The sequence below is a fragment of the Anas acuta genome, chromosome 4 (genome assembly GCF_963932015.1).
Source record: "Anas acuta chromosome 4, bAnaAcu1.1, whole genome shotgun sequence".
In the NCBI taxonomy this organism is placed as follows: Eukaryota; Metazoa; Chordata; class Aves; order Anseriformes; family Anatidae; genus Anas; species Anas acuta.
In genome coordinates, this window is record NC_088982.1 from 36,879,508 (window position 1) to 36,907,263 (window position 27,756).

Consider the following 27,756-nt stretch of genomic DNA (forward strand, 5'->3'; position numbering starts at 1 on the left):
AGCTGGATTCTTTGGAACCAGATCATAAATCTTCTTTTAAAGAAGGGTCAAGAGACTAAAAGAAAGGCACAGAAATGCATTTGTGAAATTTTTGGAAAAAAAAAAAAAAGGCACCAACAGTACACCATATGGGAAAAAAAAAAAAAAAAAAAAAAAAAAAAAAAAAAAAAAAGCATAGGCTGAAAAAAGCCTCAACATAAAGCAGGGACAGCCAAAAAACACTTAGCAGAAAGCCTGAACTGTTCAATTTGTCATGAGTCTGATTACAGAGACTCAACACCAATATGGAGGAAGCAAAACTAGACAACCATAAAAATTCAGTAACCATCATCTTGTTTTAAACAGTATTTTAATTAGGATTGTCAAATGCTGGAAAAATCACCTAATTAGCAACCTTCTATGGATTTTTTTTACACTAGAAAATTTTGTGTACATATGGAGCCCCAGTCCACAAGATGCCAAGCATCTTTTTTTACTTGTATGAAGCCCCAAAACACAGAAATATTCAGCATTCATAATTACATGCTTAGATTTACAAATAATAGTAATAAATAGGCAGACAGACAGATAATGCCTGAAAAGTATTATCTGTGTGGCCAAAGATGGCCACACATAGACATCTTGGTATAAAAATTAATAACTGCAGTTATGATGCATTTCTTGATGGATACATGGAGGCATCCCATATCTCAAGATCTGTTTGCAGGCATACTATAGCTCTTTAACCATTTACTAATCATGTGTATATCTTAATCCAGGGAGAAGTTCTACAAGCATATCTGCCAAACTTCTATATCAGTCATGTGATCCTTCACAGTTACTGTACAATTCCACTCAATTATATATGTATATATATATATATTTTTCAGGCATTATCAACAAGGTGATTAGGTCTGGAATATGGAAGATCATGCATGCAATCCCTCTAGCAGTAGTTATTCTCCTTCAGCTGGACTAAGAACATATTCTTTGGATTATATACAATAGTAAAACATGAAAGGAATTTAGTCCCAGTTTTCATATATTCCTATTATTTACAGCTAGGTAATCAAGCTAAGCACAAGATGGTGTAAAAAGTGTAAAGCTGGAAAGGATTGTACTTTCTTAAGATAAAATGTATTGTTATTTGAAAATATGAACCATTTTTGGTGCATATATGGGACTGAAATATAAGAAATCTTATTACAAACTGAGTGAATGACTGAGTTGTCTGAAGGTCCAATGGAATATTGTATGAAAAATGAAATTATCAAGTGTAATAGGATTCATTACTGATAATGGATTTTCTGTTTTTAAAAAGCTACACCATAGTCTTCATTAATGTAGTGAAAAAGCAATGCCAGAAGTTCTCAAAGCAGCCTGTATGGCTGTCCTATGGTATTGCGTGGTTGGAAAAAGAACAACAGGTGAATGTAGAGCTCTTCTTTTCCTTCCCAGGTTTTGTCAGGACTTGGGGAATTTTTGGTCATTACTTTTTTGGTTCCTCTGCTTTCCACTCACAAATCAAGATTAAGAATGGATATAATATGGAATAATAATATATAATTGTAGATGAACAGTGCCTAGCAAATAAAACATTTTTCTGATCTTTTTACACTGCTGCATGACATGAAGCTGCAATATTTGTAAAGAAAAACAACAACAACAACAAACATAGAAACATAGCATAAATAAAACCCTTTTTTTTTTTTTAATATTAAGTGGACTCTGAGTCCAGGTTTGTTTTTAGGGGGTTGTTTTTTTCTTTTTTTTTTTTAATTATTTTATTTTTAAGGGAGGGGGGAGAGAGTGTTGCTGTTTACTCTGTTTTTGTTTGTTTCTTTGTTCGTTTGTTTTGTTTTAGGACTCTATTAGTCCAGAGTTTTTTAGCTTTACCAACACAGTTTCTTCCTAATGAAATCTAAAGTGTATCTGCAAGGTGCTTTTTTTATGTAGAGAAAGAAGAAAAGTAGAAAGTTTAAATAAATGCTAATTAAAAAAAAAAAAAAAAAAAGTTAACTTTACATTTTTGTAGCCACATCTTTATTCTGCTCATTAGGCAATCATCCCAAGTTATTAGTACTGTTTTTTTTTTTTCTTTTAAGTCAAGCATTTGATTAGTTTCAAGAAAATAGTTTCATATCACTTTATAGATCAGTAATTAGTATTTCAGTTAGAAATATTGTTATAAATATACTGAAATTATTTGTAGAAAGACATACAAGAATGTAGTTGAGCCTACTAACTTCTGTCATCAAAGTTTAGGATTTTTTCTTTCTGTATGTGTAGTTGCGTGTGTGTATGTGTATATAAATGTTATATGACATACATCTTTACATTAACGGTTACCCAGACTGGAAAGGAAAGAAAGCTAAGTTTTCAAAGGATCTATTCCATCTAATAAGGGGGAATAAGTAGCTATTTTTTGTGTCATAGACAGATTTTTTTTAAGTATGCCAAAACCTACCCCTTGAGCATGCACCTTTAATTTAGTATTTTATAGGTGTATATAAAGCAATGGGTTGTGGCACTTCAAATTCAGATATAACATTTTTCAAACATTTTCTGTCTGTCATCTTATTGTGTCTGCATTAATAGCTGTACACTGCATCTCGCAATACCTTATCTGGATTAGAGATGTACCTACAGTGAAATATTCAGAGAGTTAACAAGGTCATGCTGAATAAGAGCATGGAATACTCTTCTAAAGCAGATGCTTTTTTGGTTTTGAAATACTTCATCGATAGGGCACAAATAATTCTATTTATTTCTTCTTAAAAAAATGTTATTTTTATATCTATTTATTTCTTATTTATTTCTGCTTTCTTCAGTCATAATGTGCTTCAAGCACCATATGTTGACTTCAGAGTAAATATACAGATTTTTGAAAGTTAGAAATATGACCTGTTCTTTGGGGTTCTCAACTATTACATGAAATCAGTTGCTTGAAGTAAGTTGTAAATGTATTTTTAGATCTTATTTTTACTTTCAAAAGAAGCAAGTCTTTCAGTGCTTTCTTCTTTTTTCTTTATTTTTTTTCTTAACCTCAAATCAAGGACAAATATGGCTTTGCTTCTGTTATGACAGCATCTGTGTTAAGTGTGTTTAAATCTCACTGTGCTTTCTTTTGCTACAAGGAAGTGAGAAATGGGAGTAAGCAGAATTTTAAAATTATTCTATGACCAGATTTGTGTGAAGTAGAACAAAAAAATAAAAGGATCTGAGTAACGATAACTACTAGCAAGTGAGTGTAAACTAGAACATGAGAATGTAACAATAGCTGCTTTAGGTCGGACAGAACCATTTATCCAGTATCTTGTCTCAAAACACAACTAACAGTGGAAGACTTCAAAGTGTAAAACAACAACTAAAATTTTTAGTAAAGTCTCCCACAGACACTATCCCAAAGTCCTGTCATTTGTTGCCCAGGATTTTCAGGGTCACAATTTAAAGAACTTGTCCAAGTTCCCCTTGAGTCCATGTAATCTCTCAGCATCCACTGTCATCACGTTATGGCAATGACAAAAGTTACTGACCCTTGGATTTGACAAAAATATACCCATATACAAAGGTTACATTAACAGGAAAAAGAAATAGGCCACTGACTCTGAAAATACTTAACATTATCATATTATTTTGTATTTATCAAATCATTTCACCTAAAATGTACTAAATTCGCAGAGCAGTGAAAAAAAGTCTTTCCTAGCCTGGTTTGCTCTGATTTATGGGTTAGTTTGTAGGAGTGCTCCTATGGAAAGTTCACTGTTTTCAATCAGCAGTGAGTTCTGGTTATGGAATGGGGAGGAACTCCAGTTTTGTCAAAAAACAGCTGTGTTCTCAGTCAGTCTGACACATCGTTGGTCAAATTTCTATCTATCTGCAAAATTAGGATAACAATTCCCTATTATGCATTATGAGGTTTTTAAATGCTACACAATTCAGTCTTGCATAAGGACATAAATTATGCTTTTTTGCATTGTTGCCTTTTCTTATATTTGCTCTCTAAATAGAAGTCATCTCAGGAATCATCAGTGAATGTGTTCTCATCCATGTTAAATAACAAACCTTTTTTTTTTTTTTTTTCTTTTTATTGCATATAAATTACCATGAGAAACAAGCAATACTTACACCACCTCCTGTGATATTTATGTGGAGAAGTCAACTGATTTTGTAGAATTTGCAGTTCTAATCAGTGCTGTCCTGCCATAAGAGTGAATTATCACAAGGCTCAATACTTGATGTAAATTTATCTTTACAAAGCATTATCAGTGATAAACTTGTAAAAGGAACAGAAAATGACACAAAACCATTTTGCTTTCTGCCAAAAATATAATGAGATCTGAAAATGGCAACAAAAATTAATCCATTTTGTGACAAATCTAAGATTTTAATCTTATGGGAGAACCTTCTTAGAGCCATATATAAATACTATTAAAATGCTGTTGAAAGGAACAGATGGCATTTTTTTCCAGATTGTTATCTGCATGTAGATGAAGTGCAGTGTTATTAATGGTCATAAAATCATTTGCAAATATTTTAAACACAAGTACTAGCATACCTCAAGCTTGGAAAATGTCCTCCTTTGCAGGAAATTGGATTCTGGAAATGTGTTTTCCTTGATACTATATGTAACAATGTAATTAATGAATTGAATGCTTGCTCAATTCAATTAATGTTCAGGTAATGTCATATTGATGAAAAGTCAGGAAATGCAGAAAATTAATGATAAGATTTTAAGGGCATTGTGCCTTTCTAAATTGTACTTTAACATGCACACTATGCAGTGGGAATCCTGCATAGATGGTGCAAATAATGGATAATAATTTACAAACTAATAATGTAAAAAGATAGAAAATTTACCCATATTACTCTAACATCGATATCTTTCATCATTTTTTGTCACTATTCCTTTCATAGGAATTGGACGCTGATTGTACCAATGGACAAGGCGTCAGGAAATGCTCAGCAATTATTGTTAAATTTAATTGGCATTAAGAAAAAGAAAATTTTACAGCCTGTGTCCAGTTTCCCTTTACTGAGGGTAGCCACATACTACTGTTCCATCATGATGTTAATCCTGATGTTCCAGAGGAAGAAGAGCAGAATCAGTCCTTGTGATGACATTCGCAGAGGTCTTAAAGCAAAAATATACATATAAATAAGCTTACTATTTTCAAAAGCTATCCAAATTTAATTTTTATAAATAATTTTCACATGAGCCTGTTTCTACCTTAGAGTAGATTTTTTGTATAAGTATTTTTTCTGACCTAGTTTTACAGTTAATGATGTTATCCAAGGGCAGCTAGATCTCAGTCTGCGTTCTGGTCAAAACTGTCCATGTGAAGTTGCTAATAGATATCTTTATTTCTTTCCTTAACTTTAGCAGTAAATCTCTAAACTTTCTGGACAACTGATGGAAATTAATGAAGTGGCTAAAACTGAAATTTTACTCCTCCTTTTCCATCTAATTAACTGTTTTTTTCCTAACTCTTAACAATTTTAACTAGCAGAGTTTGTCAGTTAAAGCTCTTCCTCTCTGGTATCTTTTGCCTCTCCCCACTTCACTTTTAAAAGTAAACTTAAAAGTAACTTATTTCTAGCTAAAATCTCCAATTTTTATCTTACTATTTTCAGTCTATCACAATAAATCAATCAATCAGTGAGAAAACTGATTGACAAAAACAGGCAGAGCAAAATCTCCGTAACTGTCTTGTGTCCCAATTTAGCCATTTAATGGGTTGCCTTTTAGCTTTGCTGTCAGGGTCCCACAGCTAAAAAGGGGAGCTCCCAAAGCTTTCTCTGTGAAGACAGAATTGTAGCTCTGAAAAGCTGTCCAAAACCTGTATCAGGATACTACAGACTTTTTTTTTTTTCCCTCTTAAACACGTTAACCATGGTACCCCAGTGACCTTCTGCTGGCAACAGAGAAAAACTGCTACATAAATAAGTATTGTAAAATATTAAAGAATTTGTATTAACTTCAATATTGCCTTTACACTTCAGCTATACATACATATGTATAGATAAGCTAGAGATATGCACTGTGTAATAAATTCATCCTTTGTTCTGCTCTGAAGAGAATAGGCATAGTGTGACAAGACTATCTACAAAAGTAAACAATGATTTCAAACTGACCCCTTGTGAAACTTATGGTCATCTTTGTACCTTTGTATCTTTCACAGATGCAGTTGTTACTAAAACCTAAGAAATTAGATAGCCCTGGTCATGGTTACATGTCTGCAGGGACATCAGTAAATATTTATATGCACATACATAAATGTAAAAAAAAAAAAATCAAGCATGACTTTCCTGGCAAGAGACTCATTCATCAAAATAGCATCAGTTACAAGAATAAGACAATGGACTAACCCAGGAATGTATTTGTACACTTGATCTTTTTCTTACTGTAATTGCAATAAATGGCTCATCACTTTTCTTTTCTGGCCTGGCCTGTCCTTCGGTTCCCACTCATAAATCACTGAACTCTAACACCACTGTCTGAAGGTTCTTGCACCCCTAGCATGTGCTTTTAGCACTTTACATATCTTTTTTGTTAATGAAGAGTTTTACATCACTGAAATAACATTTATTTACATGTATTCATTGCACTTCAGTAATCCATAATGTTGGGGGTGGGGAGTGGAGGAGAACTGAAAATAAAATTGACTTACTCTTGTGTACTTCCTGTTCAAATACATAATAAGCTAGATTTTGTCCTTACCCCGAATCAGAAAAACTCTGATATTTAGCAAAAGTGTTCCTACCCATCTTGCATTGCTCAGGGAAAGAAAAAAAAACTAATTAGTAAAGCAATGTTTCTGACTTTAAATCATTAAGCACTTGAAATCTAATTCAAATGTATTCAATGATTGCCCCAGTTTATAATACTTGAGGAAATGAAAGATCATAGGAAAAAGAAATTAAAGCAGAAAGAAGCAAGGCAGCAGTCAGAGTCTCAATGCTAAAGGTGGAAGCTTGTGTTTAAAGGACAGCAAGAAATCACAAGAGGCTGGACACAGTACAATTTTGAACCATCATAAAAAACCCTGTCTGAAGGTTCTTATACAATTGTTTGCATGTGTTCAGCAGCATTGCAGATGTTTGCAGGGAATCACAGCTGAATAATCCCCGCTTCCTTCTTGTGCCAATCATCCTCACAGGCTAGGTTTACAGTATTGTTGCAAATGTCTGAGAAAAGGACAAAGACGGGGCAAGTACCTTGGCCAACTTGTCCAAGGCTTACTCATAAAACATCATAAATGATGAATTTCCTAAAGAGATAGATATTAGCATTCTACTTCCTAAAGTTATTAAACCCTGATGGTTCTCTCAGAATTCAGTTTGCTTTTCATGGTTTATTAACACAATTGTAAGTCATGTCATCATGGGATGTCATGGGTTTAAGTCACTGATTTCTACCTTATTCAGTGGGCTGGTAACATGATGCTGTGATATAAAACTCCTTCCAGTCCAGACAGCCAAAGGCAGCCTGAGATTATCAGCCTACCAGCAAGTCCCTCCTGTGTTGTTTGGGCTTCCTTAACAAGGTCTTTTGCCTGATTCTGTCTGACATCACCAAGGATTTGTGACAGGAATCAATTAAGTGATCAAAAAATTCTGGATGCTGCTTATATGACCCCGTACCAAAGCTTAAGAAGGACACGTTTATTTCTCAGTCCTAAAGTCCTATCTGAACTTGGACTTTCTCCTATACTGAGTTAAAGTGAAATAAACTTTTACATGTATTATAATATGTGGAATATAGGCTCGGGCCTATACTTAAAATACGATTTATAGGTACCACTCTAAGAAACTTTTTTAACATAATGACAGGGATATTGTGGAGTATCCTTACATAATTCAATGTTCTATTCTAATTAATATTACTCTGTTCATGTTCCATGATATAATTCCTGTTTTGTTTTATAATATGAATTTAATTTCTGAATTTCCAGGCTAAATTATCTAGTTTATAGCAGATGAACTAGTTATTCATGGTTTGTTTTTATTTTGTGCTCAGCTAGCTTTTCTGTATCTTTTGGCATAACTCTTTGGCATGTATGCATTTACACAGAAACTATGGTTTCGATGGATTTTGTGTGTTGAGATTTAAAATTCAATTTCCACAAATGCACATATAATTAAAATTAGACAAATTATATATTTGTGAAAAACAAAATAAAAGCAAACATTCAAACAAACCCCCAAACTGTAGCTAGTTACTATTTTATGCAATTTTAATTTTCTGTGAACTGGGCTGAAGAAGTTAATCATCACCTATGTGGGATAAAATATTTTGACCTTTCAGAAGATTCTGCATGGCAGTACCTGAATATGCCAGGGCAGCTTTATTTAAATGCAAACTGTAGAAAACTATTGAGTTAATTATAACCTTGAATCAGGGCCAGTTCTAAATATATCTGAGCAACGTATGTAGATTGGGGTAGTAAGCCAGGAATGGAAAATGCCTAGAGTACTTCTACCATTAGGGGCATAGCTTGGGAAAGGCAGATTTGCTGCTGCTGGCAGAAGAATGACAGTGTATAAATTCCTTCAGGGGGAAAGTATGGAGGGTGATGGTTTCTTCCTTATAAGCAGCTTTTGCCACTCCCAGCTTGCCATGTCGCACCAGTACCAAGCCATAATTTGGCAAATTCTCCAGCCATGGCTTTCCATCGCAGCTGTGTTTTCTCACCTCTTCAACCATGTGTATTCATGGTCAGAATACACTGATCATGGTTCCTTATTCTGAAGGCAGCAAAAACTAAATTAGCCTACCCTTTGGGAAAGCCTTTAATTGAATGTAACACATTTAAGAAAGCTGTGTAATTTGTTAGAACAAAAATGCAAAGATTATGTGCTGACTAGTGAGGCATTACTGGCATAGCTACTTCTGTCAAGCTCAAAGACTCCTTGATATCAAAGAAATTTCAATTGCTTCTGCGCTATCTTCAGACTTGTAGAAAGGTTGTCTCCATGCTACTTTCTTTTGTACCAGCTACACTCAAAGCTGAAGTTGTTGGGAGAAGGTTAGATGGCTGGCACTTCAGGAAAAAGGGCGGAGGATAAAACTTGTGAGATTAGCACATTAGCTTAATGTTTCTGTTGAAGCGATTTGCAGTGAAATAGTTTACACCCTTGCAAGTTAGGTTTTTATCTCTGTTTCTGCTGCCTTAGGATGCATGCACCAGCTGACACATATTTGCTTTAGGTGAAATACAGCAGAGGAATTTGCATTTAATTAGGACATATGATAAGTAATTTAATGTGGAAAGCACTCAGTCAAAATCCCTGGTCAGAGGGGTGAAGAAATAAAAAGAATTAACTATTGTGATTGTGTTTTGTTTCATTTTCCTTCTGATTTTGAAGTAGTAATGCTGCCTTCCTTTTAATTGTCAGCAGTTGTCCACCAGTAAAATGTTTGTTATAGTTTCTCAGGATCTGCAGCAATCTGAATCTAATTGGTATGAGGAGCAGAGTCTGTTGGTAAAAGTGATCACACAGTTGCCTGAGACTCCTTACACTTCTTTCTGAATCATTCAATCTGGACACTTACAGAAATGGGAAATTGGGATTTGATTTACCATGGAAATACTTCCAAATAATCTATATTTTTAGGTATCCTTGTATATGAGTAGCTCAATAGTAATCATGATAAGAGAATAAAGAAACACTTTTATTCTAATTATTGAAACATTACATAAAAAATTCAGTCGATTCTATTAATCATTTTATGTTGTACATATAAGTTGTTTTTTGTTTTTTTTTCCAGACAATATGTATGTAGACTGTCTCAGCTCCACAACCAAAACCTACTGAGCTTATAAATAATCAGTATTTTAAATTACTTTCAAAGACAAATGTTTTGACAGTAAATTAACGTAGCATCAGGGAAATGCTTGCACTTTTTTTTCTCTTCTCTTTCTTAGGTAATAGCTGCATTGTTTCACTACTATTTCACCTAGCTTTCAATTTTCACTCCTTAGTAAAAACTGTTTCACAAAAGAAATAAAAGGAAAATAAAAGCAAATGAAAAATAAAATTCCCCCAGAACCAGCTTCATTGCTGATCCTTTGTATGAGTTTGATCTAACTGATTTCTGCTGAGAATAAAACAAAACTCCAAGTGATGAGGTCAGTAATCTAATTTTGCCTGAAGCAATCAGATAAACACAATGCCAAAAGCAAGGTGAATATTCTGCAAAGATAATAGGTAAGAGATGGAAGTTAGTCATTCAAGACTGGAACGAGCTCAAACAGGGACTTACTCAAACAGCTTTCAAATCTGTTGCTGGCTCTCTCCAACTCTTGAAATATCAATGATGATAGTAAATACCAATATATCATTTTTCCTGTCATTAATTTTTCAATCCAATCTGGAACAGACATTGCAATTACATTTTCTGTGAAAAGTCACAACTATATCTCCAAAGACAATGTGGATTGACTAAACATCAGAAATTAGAATGAAACATCTGCATGTAAAAAATTCACTTTTGGCAAAAAAAATAAAATAAAATAGTAATAATAATGAAAACTCAAAGGGCTATATGTGAAAGATGTACTATTTATGTAGACTGTGTCTGTGAACAGGTAAAATACATCTGCATTTAAGTGGATGAGAGGAGTTATCAGAAAGTTGTTTTCTATTTTTAACAATGCTTGTGTTTTTTTTCGCCCTTAACTTTATCCAAATGAAGTGGACCTAGAGATGGCATAGAGAGCATATTTCATTAGCTTAAAAGAATGATAGGTAAAGAAAATAAAAATATTCATAATACCTTATTGTTCAGTAATGTGTATTTGCTACTTCAAGCAAAGAATATATATTCCTAACTGCATTATGCAGAAGCCTAGATCTAATTTTTTAAAGGAAAAAAGAACATACATGTCACCAATTGATGTGAGTGACAACAGGTGCACAGATCTCAGTCAGTGTCACCTACCTAACCTGTCTTAGGATCCAGTCAATAGAGCCATTCAGATGTTTATCTAACTAGATCAGTGAGGATGGAAACATCTAGAAGCTCATACATCTCATTTGCTGCTTCCTTGTGAATTTTCCTTCAGAGATTCCTTTGAGGTAGCATTCCAGAAAACTGTCTTACACCAAACACAATTTTAAAATGAGTCCTGAGTCTGCCAGTTTCTGGCTGATACCACTAGGTAGCTATATATGTATAAAAATGATTTTTTAGGCATCTAAATACTCTGAAAAAAAAAAAATACCTGGGATCCTCTGGCATTTGACTCATAATTCATCCTGTTCTTAGTGCTCAGGGGAGGGGAGGGGAGGGAAAGGGGAAGGGGAAGGGGAAGGATCACTAACAGGAGTCCATTAGGTTATCACCGATCTGTTAGCAGAGAGGTTCAGTGCTGGGAACTAACCCAAGCTGACACAAACAAGAACAGCTGTGGGTCCTAAGTGGATGGCATGAACAGACTGTCTCAAACATGGACAAAAGCACAGCACTTTATATATTTCTAATCAGATGGAACATGTAATCCTGGTGTATGTCCTTGCAAGATAAAAGAAAACAGTAACAGCACAGGTGTGCAGATGTTTGGCTCAGGTACAGAATGAAAGCATAATTAAAGGAGGATAAAGCAGAAAAACGAGCCAGTTTTTCATTTAAGAAAGTTAAACATAATGCTTCAAACCAGAAAAACAGTTATTTGAGCAGAATGTGTTGTCTGAATTAGTCTGTTCACTGATTTACCAGTGCTTTATGGATTAACTCAATAAATCATCTGAATGCTATCTAATTTTTTTATTGTTTTTCTCTTTTGTTGCATACATAAACTTTTCTGATACTTATATTTTTATGCTTTATATCATGAGTGGACATTGCATGACTTGCTGATCTCAGCTTTGCCATCTGCATTACTGAAACAGTAAATAAGTCATGGGAAGCAAAGGTACATTCTTAGAGCTGTCAAAGGGAGATCGTTGCCACAGAAACTACTCTTTGCACTCTGAAGGTTCAGTGAGTTTCATTTCATTTCATTTTTTCTGGTCTGAAAAAGATGGAACTCCTCTCCTGAAAAATGAAAAACCTTAAGCAATTGGAAAGTTACAAAGAAGCAAACAAACTAGGCACCTCCTTTTCTTTAGAAACAGGACCACCTAATCCCATGGGTTACTGAAACTGTTGATGTGGGATGTTTACATTTTCACTGCACAAGGGAAACTATACTTTTTCCAAAAAAGTATACCAAATAGTTTCCCCTATTTGGTACATGTGACATTAGACATCCCTTTCTCAGGCTTAATTTGAAAGTTGAGCTGTTGTTTTGTTTGTTTGTTTGTTTGTTTTTCTAGTCTTGGTAACATAGAAAACAATCCTATAAACAAATCATCATACAACTCTCTCTAGAACTCACCACACAATAGTCACAGCATACAGTAACTTTGAAAACCTGACTGTTTTGTAATAGTTTATTTACCACAAGGTTAAAATACCTTAGAGGATATGTCAGACAGAAGGACACTTACTGCAGTGAAGGAAGAAAAATTATGAAAAAAGCCATGCTTAAAATACAATAGAAATTATTCTAGTGGTGGGAGTGGAAAGAATTTGAAGTTCATATCATGCTCTCTTTCACAAAGATGAGAACACTCAACTTTACAAAAACTTATACTGCTACTTACAGAAATAAGCCTGTGATACAGAAGAAAAACATCAGAAGTGAACAGGATATATGCAGGATAAATAAATAAATAAATAAGGAGAGAATAATTTATTTTTCATGGTGTTTCATATTCAATATCTTTAAATGAAACTCATTTCATCTGAGTACTTTTCAAGTCTTTGCAGAAGTTCTGTGCTATAAAACCTCCTGTGCAATCATAAAACATTCAAGTTAAACATACACTAGAGAAAATAGCCAACAAAGATGTTAAATAGTGCAAAGGGACAAAAACATTTTTCTTCTTATTGCACAGCTTGGCTTTCCACCTGTTGTTTCTTATGATGATGAATCTTACTTCAATCATTATGGACATCCTTTCAAAGAGATGATTGCTTTTAATGAAAGGGGAAAAATCTTTGCTGTTTTGAATGCTAAAATCTCAGGTACTTTTAATACATGGAAAGTAACCTATTATAATTTAGTATTTTCTGTAACAACAACAAACTATTGAGGATTGCAAATTCTTCCATTACAGTGCACGTATCGTAATCCTCCTGCAATAAGTCAAGCTCATAAGACACACATAAACCTTCATACTGAACTAAGCTAAAGTTTTGGAGTTCTTAAACTAAGTTTTTAAGCAAACATGACATTTTTCTATGTTTTGGATTTTTATTTTGCCAGTAGAAATACTGGGGAAGAGTAGTAAAGAAAGGTCTTATAACAATGGAGTGGCTTCCTTAATCTTCTCAAAAATAAATAAACAAACAAACAAATAAATAAATGAAATTATATTTATATGTGTAAATGTTTATAAAATGCACAAAACCATTCATACTCTTTGTTGAGCTCCTGAAATAACAGCCTATGATTAGAATTAGTATCAGCCAAGAAGTGCTAATGATTTTTAGCATTCACATGCTTCTGAATTGGCCCTGAATGACTGTGGAGTTTAGGCTTTAAACAGGAGGAAGAAAACACTTTCCTCAGCTTACAGGTCAAGGGTGTAGCACCTTAACTCCTTATTATCTTCAAGCAAGATCCGTACTTAAACCCACTCTTAATTGTGCCTAAAGTGGAAAGGGAACTGTGATACCTGGGCCTGTTCGGACAGGTCCTGAGTCTGAATAACTGGAAGGTGAGGAGACATGGGGTGCAGGAGATAGTGTCTTTCAGTTTCAGTTTACCCATTTTAACTGACTACACAAGCCAAGAAAATAATTAAAGGTTTTCTAAGTATAAAATCTGCAAGCAGCTTTTCCACTTCCTTACTGTGTACTGCTGGCTCTAAAAAGGAAGATGTATTTGAGCTTCATAATTCATAATTTCCAATTTTCAATTGGAAAATAACAATGTATTACATTCTACGTAATTTTTAAAAACAAGATTTTGATTAATTTTACATTTCTCTCACTCTAAAGAACTTCTAGAGAGCTAATTAAATGATATTTTGCACACCTCAAAAATAATTGGCTCCTTTTCATTAGAGAAAGTACGTAATAAACCCAGAGCTCCTATTGTAGTTAACATATTCTTCATTGCTGTTGAAATTCCAGTTTATTAACATTTGAAGTAAGACCTCCCTAAAATAGTAAGTTTGGAACTGGATATTTTAATGGTTTATACCATTTTCCCATGAAATATCAAATATCAAAAAATATTTATACTAAACTGTATAAATGCTTACTTTAGATATACCACACTTTTCCTACATCAGGCAGAATAGCAGGATGTTAGGTAACTGTAAATAGAAAGCATAAACACATTACAGCAAATGTATTAATCTTTTTACTCCATCAGTCCTCATTCTAATATATACAATCAGTATCTATGATGGTATATGGATTAGGGCTGTTTTTGTTTAAAATTTTAAAACACTAGAAAATGAGGAATAATTCTTCCTTTGAGCTCTTCTTTGAGTTGTCCCACATGGATTAAAACAAAAACAAACAAACAAACAAATAAAATAAAAATAAAATACCTATCTGTGTACCTTGGGATGATCAAAGAGAGGCAGAAACTTACACTTCGTAACCTCTGCCTTCTTGTCCCCTTCAAGGAAGAGAAGAAATGAAGAATGGGCCATTTACTCAATGGGTCATTACTCCTACAGTGCCAAAATGTACTAATAAATATGTTATTTACATTGACTCTCAGGAAACACTCTTCAATAATGTGTCTTGTCTCTGAACGAGGACAAGTGATCATCCTAGTAGAAAGACTACTCAGAGAGCCTCCTACTCATTCATTGCTTAAATTTATCCTTCCAGGAGACCAGACCTTTACTTTTGCAAAGGAAAGGGATCCAAATGAGATGTGACTCATCTGATCTTGCATGTCTCAAAGTTAAATGTTTTTCTTGGGACTAATTGTTAGGCCAAAATAATTTGTTAACCTCAAAAAGAGAAGTGGACCCACCAAGGGATGGTGGGTTAAACATCATTTGAAGATACGTAATAAAGGAAGACAGCATGGATTTTTCTCCTAAAGCTTCCTATATCTTTTTATTGACAATAAGGGGTCTTAACTTAAGGTGCTGGTTTAAACTGTATGCAAAACGTTTATAATTAATATGTTATTTTAGTTAGTTGACATTGATTGTTTGAAGGAATGAGACTTAAACTTGGAAACCAGGAAGGAAAGAAATTTGCAGAAATTCAGTTTGCAAAATGAATCATTTTCAGTAGAAATAAAGCCATACCTGTTCAGTTCCTGCTGTACTAGGCAGGCATTTAAAACCTAGTAATTACTTTAAACATTCAGCCATTGATTTAATAAATCATAAAAACAATTGACTGTCAAGGTCAAAACACATTTGTTTAAAGAATGGTAGATTTGTTAGGCTAGCAAGGACTGGGTAGCTTCTATAATACAGCACACACCCTTGAAATCCTAAATTGTACAATGAAGGACAAATTTTGGCATCTGCAATAGCAGAAAATTTCTGAAGACAGCATATTAACTTAATTAGTCTTCCTGCATCATTACATAATTCACTTAGGGAAAAAGAACAAAAGTATTGATATCTATTTTTGTTTGCTTTGTTTTGTTTTGTTTTGTTTTGTTTTTTAGCTCTAGCTTCTGTCAATCATTCATATATTCATTCATTTTAGTAGCATTCATTTTGATACTCAGCAAGAGCTTTGAAGTGTGTGTTGCTATTTGGTATCCTGCATGTCTGTACATGAGGATTAATACACCATTTGATTAGAAATACATAAAGCCTGTGTTTTTGTCCACGTTCAAGACAGTCTGTGCATGCCATCCACTTGTTAGGACCCACAGCTGTTCTCGTGTCAGCTCAGGTTAGTTCCCAGCACTGAACCTCTCTGCTAACAGATTGGCAATGACCTAATGGACTTCTCTCAGTGACCCTTCCTCCAAAGGACAAATTACAGACTGTACAGCACTGATTGTCTAGCAAGAAGAAAAACACATTATCCAAATTCATTTGTTTTTAATAAGATAGGAATCTGAGCTGACCTGTTTCTGATTTAATTTCCTCTCATTATTTAGAGTCTTCCTCACCATATCCACAGAAATCTATCTTTTACCAGCAGGAAGTAGAATATCTCATGCATTCATTTTTGGTACTAGCAAATCTCATTCGCAAAAGAGCAAACATGCATTCTCTATTGCTTTATATTATGTTCCTATATTATGTTTATAATATGTTCCTATATTATGTCCCTAACACCTGTCTATATTTTTACGCATTTGCATGTATTACACACCTGTTCATTTGATAAACTCATTCAAATATTAGTTATAAGACAAATATAACATTTAAGATCTGCTATTTAACATCTACTATATCAACCTGTATTGAATGCCTTCTTATTGACAAAAATAACCACTAATCAAATAAGCCAAAGAAGTAGAAACAAATTAAACTCCATTGTTTTAATTTTAGCATTAATAATCACTGAATCACAAAATTGTAGATGTTGGAAGGGACCTCTGGAGATCATTAAGTTCACCCCCTTGCTACAATGAGGTTCCTTACAGTAGGTTGAACAAGAAAGCATCCAGGCAGGTCTTGAATATCTCCAGAGAAGATTCCTATAATAATAATAATAATAATTTTCTGTTTGAAAGGATATGTAAGTGGAACAGAATAACATTCTTTCTTACATACCAAAGTGCTTGAAAAAGATTAAAAAGTACAATTGTTTTCACTTCATGAACAAGGAAACAGAGGTGTGCACAGGGCATTTTGTGGGGGTGACATGTAGCATTCTGCTTTGAATAACTGAGAAGGCTTGGTGTCTTCAGTCTGGAGGAGCAAAGACTGGAGGAGGAAAGTACAGAGATCTGCAGGTATGGCAAGAAGAAAGGGAATGGAGATTGATGATAAACTGTTCCTTACAAAGCAAGAACTAAGACCCATCACAAAAGAACAGGGGGAGAGCCAGACAAGGGGCAGTAAGGGTTGTTATGGATGCATATTTCACATGGGCTCTTGCAAAACCTGGGTGTGCACCTGGAAACAGATTTTTTTCTGTGCCTGCTCATGACCACTTTTGGAACAGAATACTGGGCTGGACGAATCCTTGGGAAGAATTAACACAGCAATACAGATAAGAAGAAAATCCATTGTCCTGCAATGTAATTATTAAATTGTAAGTAACTTATTACTAGCAACTAAAATTAAATTCTATACATGTTGACAAATCACAGTGTATACTGAAATAAAATCATTCGAAAGAAGAAACACAAATCAATATAAACAAGTTTTCAAGATCATGCATTTTAAATACTGAATTATTGTTAAAACTGATTGCTGAGGTTTAATAAAAATACTGGAGATAAGAACAGCTGCTTAGTAATTATTCAAAAATGCACATGCTATAAATGAATCATTCGTATTAGTTTATTAAACATGGAAGGTCTGTTCAGGCATTTAATTAGCTTTAAAGGAGACAGCTATGAGCAAATTCATTAGGTACTGGTGAAATTCATTAGGTACTAGTGACAAAGTAATTAGCACTTAACTATTTTGACTGGTATGTTTGTTGGCCTAGAACTCACTATTTCATCAGGAAGCATGTCATACTTTTTACGTTTCATATACAGACCTATGGCTGAATTTTGGAATACAGCTGTTTCTCTAAGAAGGTGCAGCGATTCATCATCTGTGAACAGGGGAAGAAGGAGATTTAACATATCTGATGTTGTGTGAGCAAAAAAGTATGCATGTTTAAGTGAGAATATGATCACAGCCAGCTGTTCTAGGGACTGCAGCCCAGCAATTTGGGAGCTCAGGCACAGGAAGGCAGAGCTGGTTGATTGCTGCCTTTGTATACCAGTCTGTAGCACTTGCAAGGGAGTGCTCCCAGTCTGTGATTTAGAGAAATTCAGTTATCTCTTTAAAAGTGGGAATATCTTCCAGTTTAGGAGTTGAATGCGACACCCTCTCAAAAGAGAGGAAGTTGTCATCAAGAAGAATGGCAGATATCTCTGCATTTCCTCAGCCAGAAGACAAGGCTGATCCTTCCTTCATAGCCTTACCATACTGGTATGTCTATGGCCATGTGCAGTAATATTGAGTATCTGTGGAAATAAGCACTAATACATTTGGTGAGGGATTTTGTTGTAGGTCAGGTTGCTGCAATGTCTATTCTGCCTGTTTTGTTTTAAAGTCCTTTTGTGGCACTGGGTCTGTATAATCCTTTTTTTTTTTTCCTCCCAAAATTATTACAAAAAAAAAAAAAAGTCACACTATTTTTTGCAAAGTCATGTTATACTTTTTAAAAGCAATGGAATTCAAAAGCATTGTACAAACACTTGCTCCAAAAATATCATATTCATAAATGAAAAAAAAATATATTGCACAGAAATTCTACCTGATTGGCATTGACATAAATATTTTGATCTGATGAAAGAGCTCTTCCAAATCTTGTCTGGATTTGTTCTTGCCTGTAAAGAATCAAAATCATGTTTGTATTAGACCATCTATGCTATTTCAGAGTTCACGCTGAAAAAGTATAAACTGCAGTGACATCTATTAATACTGGTATAATTAATTGGAAAAAAAAATCAAAAACTGAAAAAGCTCAGAACACATTTGAACCTTTCTGACTTTGACATTGTTGTCATTCCCGTGACTATATCCCCACTAAGTTGGAGAGAACCAATTCTCTTCTTTATTTTTATGTATCAAATGACATTTCAAAATCAGCAGCAAGACACTCAAACCAAAACATTGCAGGGAGATTATTAGAGTTCTTGTGTGATTATAGCCATTTGGCTTAGTGCCATTAATACCACCTGAGGTGTAGTATAATTGCCCAAAACTGCAATGCCTGTCATGTTTTATTTGTTAAGTGTCTATCACTAAAAATCCTTACTAACGATGATAGAAAAGTGCTAATCACGTTAATATGTATGAACACATGTATGTATATGTATGCATAAAGTGTGTTGCAGAATGTGGAGTGTATGTGTAAATATATATTGTTTATTTCTGTAGGTAACATAGCTGTTTTTTATAGTACTCAGAACATATACCTTACCTAACACTATATATAAAAATATATTGAAAAATATGTATAGGTACAATTACATTTGCATATATACATGTACAAACACCTTTTATTAATATCATATGTGCCTGTATATTTGTCTGCATATAAATTGCAAACTTTTTGTACCTGTACATAATTAAGAATTTCATTAACATTAGGACTCTTTAGAGATGTACATGTATTCTGTAAATTAACATGTTAAATTCTCACAAAACTTAACTTTCAGCAGTCAGTAATTTTTAACTAAAAAGTACAAAATAGAACTTATTTTGAATGAACAGCTTGAATAATGCTTAATTAATTTAGAAATAGAATGTAAAGTACTAGAGCTATAATATCAATGTTTATCAGTGTTATCAGTTTATCAGTATAATATCAGTGTTTAACATCTGATAATTAAAGAAATAAAACATATATTTAAATATATGTTCCTTCTCAGTGGCATACTCTGCTCCTGAGTAACAGATTCACAAGAGAGGAATCATATGTAAGCTGCAGATAAAATAAAGATGGAAGGTAGAACAACAAGGCATCAAAGAACAGGGGAACCTGGAGCACAAGAAAGAAGGATTTTTTTGGAGTTAAGAGAGACTGCAATTCTGAGACTCAAAAAAACATTTAAAAACCTCATGTGAAGTAGGGATCAAACTTTCATAATTCATAAGACATGAGATGAGAATACATTAATTAATATTAATGATTATTTGCTTAAAATTTTTGATAATGAGCATGCTCATTATCAAAGGATAATAAGGAGCATCCTATTAACAAGATCATCTGTAATATTGCACTCATTTTCTATTACGAAAAAGTCAACACATCATCTCCTATGTGTCATCTGAGAATTGAAAAATATCCACCACAATAAAACAAGTCAGTTGATCTCAAATCCAAAAGCAAGTTACATTGGAATAAAAGTATATAAAGACATACCAGAAAGTCTCTCTGCATGATCCAGATGTTAGCAAATAGCCCTTGCACTCAGAGGGGACCTATTTGTATGTATAGTGTCATACTCGCCATTCTGTTTGGACTACTCTACATCATTTCAGCAAGACAAACAGTTTGTAAACCTCATTTGTCCAGATAGACTAGTCACAATATTGAGTCACTGACCTTCTAGTAGATGGCAGACAAAATAAAACAGCTCCCTACATTTCCTCCTGCACAACTATGACAGCATTTATCAAAACCTATGCTACAGGTGTTTGGCTGCAGGTACTTATTTCTTCTCCTGGAATCCAAACTCTGGCAGTGCTGCATCAGGTACTCTGCAGTGGCTGAATTACAGTCACCCATCAGGACAATGAAATGAGGAACAGAGAGAGCAATGGCTTTCCATCTATCAGTTAAAGTATAGGTTTATGGACTGTAATTTTCAACTAGTATTTTGTATTATAAGATCTATATTAATAGGTCTGATAGTTCTTTTCTTGGCAAACAGATTTTGTTCACGTTGCTCTTTAAAACCTACATTACTGAATGAAGAATGAATGAGTGGATCTAAGTCTAGTCTATCAAATAAACTTCTATCAGTGATAAACTTTTATAAGTCACTGAATTTGTTTGCATGAATTTATTCTTGATGAGTCTTTGATCCAAATTAATGAAGTTGCTATGGTAGAGCTGGTTTAGACATAATTCAAATTCAAATTCATTGATTCAAAAATACAGACAAGTCATGTTCTACAGGCTGTTGGATATCCAGAATGCTTCATTTAGATGCTAATTTATTTGTTGATACCTCCGATCCCTGACATAACGTGCACATGGCAGCAAAACAAGAACAGTAAGAACAGTCCTGTCTTGAGCATACACAGGTAGCTTGATTGTGCTTCATCAAAAAAATTTCTCTTAATGCCAGACCAGTCCAATCAGTGTCACTGATGATATGCAGAGAGGCTGGATATTTCAGTTGACAGTGAATAACCTCAACTATAGTGAATATCATGGCCTGTTCAGATGAGTGCAGCACTCAGCTTTGCAAATGGACAAAATCTGATGTGGTGTGTGCAACAGTCATTTTTTTGTTTTGTTTTGTTTTAAAAATTGCAACAGATGAATTAGTGGCCTAATTGGCATAGACACATTTGGATTGGTAATTTTGGTTTGGTGTTCTATGTTAAAAGGATACTTTTTCCCCTCTCTTGTTTTCAGAAAGACCATTTGAGCAAGAATTCTAACAGGAAGCTGCACATTCATGACTGTAGAGAAATATGTATATGTGGTGCTATTTATCATGAAAATATATTTTATTTTTACTAAGCAGAACTACAGAAAATAAACTTTTCATCTGTTGCTTCAATGCTTTTTACACTTTACTGAGCAGGCTATTTGTGCTGCCTCAGGAATGTCAAGCTGAAACATGACAGAAAACTGATCTTCTATTTATTTGAACGTACCCTTTAAAGTCTGAGACTGCACTGAAGATTCTTGACACCAGCAACGCTGAATATTTTCATGCTGTTTACAGCCTGAACTGTAACAGGCAGGTTCAGTGTTAACAGCTATTAGCATGGGAAAAAGGAAAGAGCTGAATCAAAGAGCAGATGGTGGGTGATGAAAGAGCTGCAGGTAATAAAAAGACATATACAGAAAAAGACATTGTTTTTCAGGAAGTGCTATTATTCAGATTTACAAACATTATTCATATCAGCTAGTTATATTGTTCTCTTCTGGGAACAGCTGAAGCTGTTTGACAGTCCACATTGGTTAAAAGATTTTGAACCATGCATGGTACAATGTGCTTAATTTGACATTTGCACCCTTTACTTTGGGAGAAGAAACCCCAGCCCCCTCCCCCCACAAACACCCCTCACCTCTGCTAAGAAAAACCCAAGGCCTTTACAGACACTACTCAAGCAATTAGCAAGTGGCTTTGTGGGACTATGGAACTACAGTTACTCCAAGTCAATGAAGAACAGGTGTATGATACAGTAGTGAAGGAGATCCTCAGCTTTTTATATTGCCACGGCACACATTAAGCCATCTTGTCTTACACCAGCTTGGGAGCTGGAAAGTATCTATATGTATACATGTATATATATACGTAGATATATAGATTTTCCTCTCTCCCTGTGCCCTTTGTATGAGTTGAGGGGCCACCCAGGAGTGCATGCTGTTTGTCCTCTGGAACACCTGCTGAACCTCCACTGCCTCACTACAACCCTTGACAGCTGCGGTTTTATTTTTAAGAGACTTTAAAAGGCCTTTAAAATTACCACATGTGCTAAATGATGCTTTATTTCACTGCTACTGTCCTTTTAATGGTACCTATTCAATATGGTACAATACAGAGTTATTTTGACCTTCTTACGTAATAGGGTAAGTGAAAAAGTGTATGACAAACAAGGACCCACACACTGTGTGGCACATTAAGCATAGCTTAAACAGCAATGGCCTCTAACTTATTGTGATTTACAGGAGCAGCAGTAACTTCAGTCTGGTTTAGAAAGGTTTTGAAAGTTCACATGGCAGCTGCCTCCTCCAGTAAATATCCCAATGACAATAAAGTTACTCTAGCACTTTCTCCTAATTTTCTGCTCAGCTTCATGTTAGCCACAGACAGTCACTGGGAGTCAATGGAGCAAATGCTGAGACATCACTCGGGTACTCCTTTCCTGACAAAAAATTCCTCATGCCAGTACTGGTCTTGGTTCCCCTTGGAAGGAAAACATTTCAGACATGGTGAATACATCATTTACCCAGGATGGAAAAACAAAGTGTATCATTTTGGTTTGGTTTCTCAACACAAATAAGAACACCTTGCTCAACTACATGAAGTAGCTGTTATGCCTTACAGACAAATGGCTGGTTATAATGCAACCAATACAAGTAAGCTGTACTACACTTTAACTGAAAATGCAAAGTTGCAAAACATATAAATCTTTTCTCAAATACACTGTTATTTACAAATTAATAGTATAGCACATAGGTTCAGTATACTCTTTTGCTTTGCTTTCTAACTGACGTATACATGTGGCAAATTGCTAACCAAAAATGACATCATATTTGAAAGCCTTTTGTCATGCACGGTACCACTCAACTCTGAGTATATCACAAATATTCCAGAGAGTGCCAGCAAAATGCTATTCAGACAGGAAGGTTGAGGGAATCTTTCTTTGCATTTTTATGTCAATTCTATACTGACAAAAATTTCAACTCCTCCATATTACTGCAAATCTTAAGTAAGGGGCTTTGGTACCAAAACAATTCAAGCAAAAGTGATCTTCATAAAACATGCTCCTCCTCCTCCTACCTCCTGCCCTCCAACCACACAGTTCAGGGCTACCAATCAGACTGTACAATCTTGTCACACTTAAACTAATTTTTCAATTAAAATCTTCAAAGGCTGGGGTGACAGTCTTTGTCACCCTTAGCCATACTGTGTAATGCACTATATTTTGAATTGACCAACTCAGTTAATATACATTCAGTGAACTGTTTATTATAAAGGTTTCAGCAACTAGCCCTAGGCGAGTAGCATAACAAATATCCCACTTTAGCATTTCTCCACACTTTTCCAGTTCACTAAAACTTTCCATTTTTCTTTTTATGAAAGAAGAAAAACCAGAAAGAGGATTTTTCTTAAGTATATCAGTTTCATGGATGTTTTTCCCCTAAATCAGGTCTTAAATTTTTAAGGCTACAAAGGCTAGAAATATCTTGAGATAATACACAATGAATGTGTGAAGCAGAGAATATGAATAAAGAAATACAAATGGTTATGAATATAAAAGTCTGAAAGGCAAAGAATGGTTTTCATTCAGCGTGATCAACCAAGCACAAAGCCTGATTCAGTATGAATGGGTGTGAGTGAAGCGGTGTAAATGGAAGTCAATATGACTATCAACAAAAGATTAGGAATGTGCAAGGCAGAGTGTGACAGGGTATTTATAAGCATGTCAGATTATAGATCATGATGAGAAAGGAATTTTAAATTTTCTAATAAAAAAAAGCAAACACATTCTGCTTCCTCAGAATATAAAACTCCATTTTATGAACAAGCTCTTTACTCCAAGTCAGAAGTGTGCAGGAAAAATAAAGAATATATGCGTGGAAATGTTTCCCTTTGTCAAACACACACTTTTTTCAAACACTACATGCAAATGTTAGGAAAATTTTTGTAAAAAAATTTAATAGGACCAGTGATTGTATGTGAACACTATAGTCTATGAAATTAAATAAATCACATGGATAAAAATATTTTTTTAAATTATTTTTAAGAACAGTAAAAATAGAAAACTAAACAGACACATTAGGAAAAATGTAATTGCAGCTGGATTCCTACTCTGTTGAAGAGTTTAGCATCAGTTTCCAAAGTTTAGTACAAGTTTCATCATTCTTGTTCTTACCTGGACAGAATGAGATGTCCTAAGTACCCAGATCCCTAGGAAAGTGCTCTCTTATTAAATGATAAGTATTTGGAGATGTCTTTGATAAAGTAAATATGAAAATACGAAGCTTGCTTACCATACTCACTTAGACGCAACCCTCATATCTCAATATTTTGAGTAGAGTATATATCAAACATTCAGTGGTCTTCTGGACTTTAAAGAGAAAATATTATTTTTAAACATATCTTCAGTGTTTGGGAAGATGCTTATGATTGTATGCCTTCCTGTTCATATAAATGCAGTTCTTCATGGAGATTAATTAATCAGGTTGTTTTTTCACTTTGGGGTTTTGCAGATAACCAATAGGAGAAACACTACAGACTTATTATTAGAAAAGGTACTTTATCACCACTGGCACTAAGAAATCAGATTTGTTCAATATGAATAGTATTCTTAGTGAATTTAGGGTTTTACAATACCAGACATACATTAAAACACTTTATTTAATTTTATAGTGACCTAAATATATGAGGTAGAATACCTGAAGAGGGAACTGCAATTCACAGTTATATGTCTAATTTTATACATACATACATGTGTATATGAAAATACATATAGTTACCATATGATAATTTGTTTTAGCAGTTTGAAATTAGAGGACACTATTACTATGTGGTATTTTAAGTGTTCATGTGACTGTGGCACGATTTTTGTTTCCATTCCTATACACAATATGATAACACTCAGTTTCTCTTTCTCTCATCTCTATTGCCAGTACATGAAACTTCGGACAGAGGTTTATCTCTATTACCGATTCTATTCGAAGTAGGAATAGAATTTAAGGGAAACATGATCTATATTAATCATAAGTTTATTATTATGAATTACAGGAATTTCCATTCATGTTTGGAAAGCATGTGTAAAAATTTGGTTGCCTGTCTTTGCTCTAAAAGGTTAGTACATCCACCTTCCTATGCAATGTCTTTCTGAAGAACAGCCCATCTGATTCACAAAGACAGAAAACCTTGAAAAATAAATTAAGATTTAGATTTTTAACTTGTGATCAATTTGTGAAACTTGATGCCAGCTGAATTTCTATGTGATATTCATATTGCATTTAAGACGCAAAGAAATAGAAGTCACAACATCAATAACACAAAGCTAATGTATATGTCAGCTTCAATATTATATCTGCACTACTGGAATTTTGGTTCAATAAAATCTCTCTGTGTGTAACCATAATATGAGCTTTAATACCAGAGCTAACTTTTCACTGAATAGCTGAAGATTGGCGCCTTATTTATCTAAATCTTCTAGCCACTGGATGGATTGAGATTAAGTCATCTAGGTCAAGAAAGGGTTGCTCTAGAGTTGTCTTTCTTCACCGTAAAAATTGTATCTCCGTTGCTTGTGTCCCAGATCCCCAAATTGACATGAAGACTTACCAGACATTGAAGATGAGTTTCCATTTTAAATGTGGTCTATATTTAAAGGTCCTTTGTGGCCTTTAAAACTTAAAGATGTTTATGCTTCTAGTACTAAAGTACATTGGAGCTCAAGAAGAAATATAAACTAGTACCATAGTATCTGCCCTGCCCATAGCAACTTGTGAAAGTGCAAAGTACAGTAAGTATTTACAAATTTTATTTTGCTCCTTTCTACCAATTTCTACCACATATTTCTTTTGCAAAAGGTATATTCTTACCCAAAGTACAGAAAGATCAATGTGATTTTTCCATAGTGTACATTTTAGCTGTTTGGGGGGGAAATTGATGGGGATGGATCAGGAGTCTATCTACATGTCTGTCTGTCTGTCTGTCTATTTATGCAGAGATTCATTCTGAGTCAGAATTTTCCATTTCTTATTGCATGTAAAGTTTGCAGGTGAGCTTACATTGAAAATGGATCAACTGTTGAAAATAAGTTCTCTGTTTCCTTGTTCTGTGATTAGTCTATGGCTATTCTCTTTTCCCACTACAGTTGAAGCCATCGTGATTTCTTTCTCTTTTAAATTGTATGTACTCTGATGTACATAAGGAAATATGGAGGAAATAATTAGGGGGAAATTCTCAATGTATTTTGCTCTTAAAATTATTTGACATTCTCTTTTGTTAGACTCTATGGGTGAACAGAAGTTTCTAACACAATATTAGGCATGAGAAGTGGATTCTTTAACAAAGTGGTCATTTAAACAGTGTCAATCACAATGGCATTATTTACTTTTGACAAATGATTTACTTTCAAAAATATTTGTCTTGCTGATTTTGAAAATTTGAGGAAGGTTTTCAACTGAAAATATGAGATGAATTACCTTACACTGCAGATAGGACTCTGTATTTCTGGACATTATATTCATATTTCTCAGATAATTCTAATTAAGTAGAGTAAAAAGTAAACCTCAGGTAGGTATTATGGCTTTGACAGCCACGGACTCTCAACTTGGACACATATGTTGGCTCAGAGATTTAGCTTTTACTGTTAAGGGCAAAAAGATGAAGTAGGAATATCTTCCAGACTTCTGTCAGATAGACTGAGGACATTTGCAGTGGATAGTAACAGGAAATACAAGAATCAAATAATTTGAACTGGATGGCTCTTTCTCTCAAACACTAAGATTTTCCTAATTTCTAGATCAAAAATATTTACATTTTAACTGGCTGTTTTTTTGTTGTTGTTGTTGTTGTTGTTGTTTGTTTGTTTGTTTGTTTTTAACAACTTTGGTACAATTAATAGGTCTGTAAATTAAAATAACTTGTTACTTTTGAAAAAAATATATCACGTATAAAGAGCAAAATCACAGTCTTACAAGTGGGCCATTTGCTTTCTAGACTCATTTTTTGCAGTCAGATTTACACAACAGATTTTTCAAATTTATTTGTTGGTTTCAAGCTGTAAAACGTTATAATATGTGTATGCATGTGTCTGTGCATCTGTGTGAAAACTAAAAACTATCAATAATAATGGGCTTGCTTTATCTTAAGTTATGTAGGCATACTGTAATTTATGTCCTTCCCTTTTGACACTATAATCTTTTCACAGCAATGTCACATGCAGTTTAATTCTTTTTCTCCTCTGTATTTTCGATTTAATTGCTATAATCAGTGCAAATACTTCCTCATTTACATGCATTTCCCTCTGTGCAAGCATATGCATACAGATCTACAGAAAACAGTTTCTCCAAATGCAATTCAAATCACCAGAGTGAAGTATCTAATAGCAAGTGACGCAACTGAAGGAAGAAGGAAAAAAAAAAAAAAAAAAAGACAAGATAGAATCTTTCCT

The 27,756-nt window shown here is 34.1% G+C and overlaps 1 long non-coding RNA gene across 1 annotated transcript; it reads right to left on the bottom strand.

The window, feature by feature from the left end:
* Positions 1 to 210: 210 nt before the first annotated feature.
* Positions 211 to 27,756, bottom strand: LOC137855977 (uncharacterized). The gene is made up of 3 exons (XR_011096107.1): positions 21,541 to 27,756; positions 18,458 to 18,530; positions 211 to 17,746 (listed from the first exon to the last, which is right to left on the bottom strand). It is a non-coding gene; the product is annotated as an uncharacterized lncRNA (long non-coding RNA).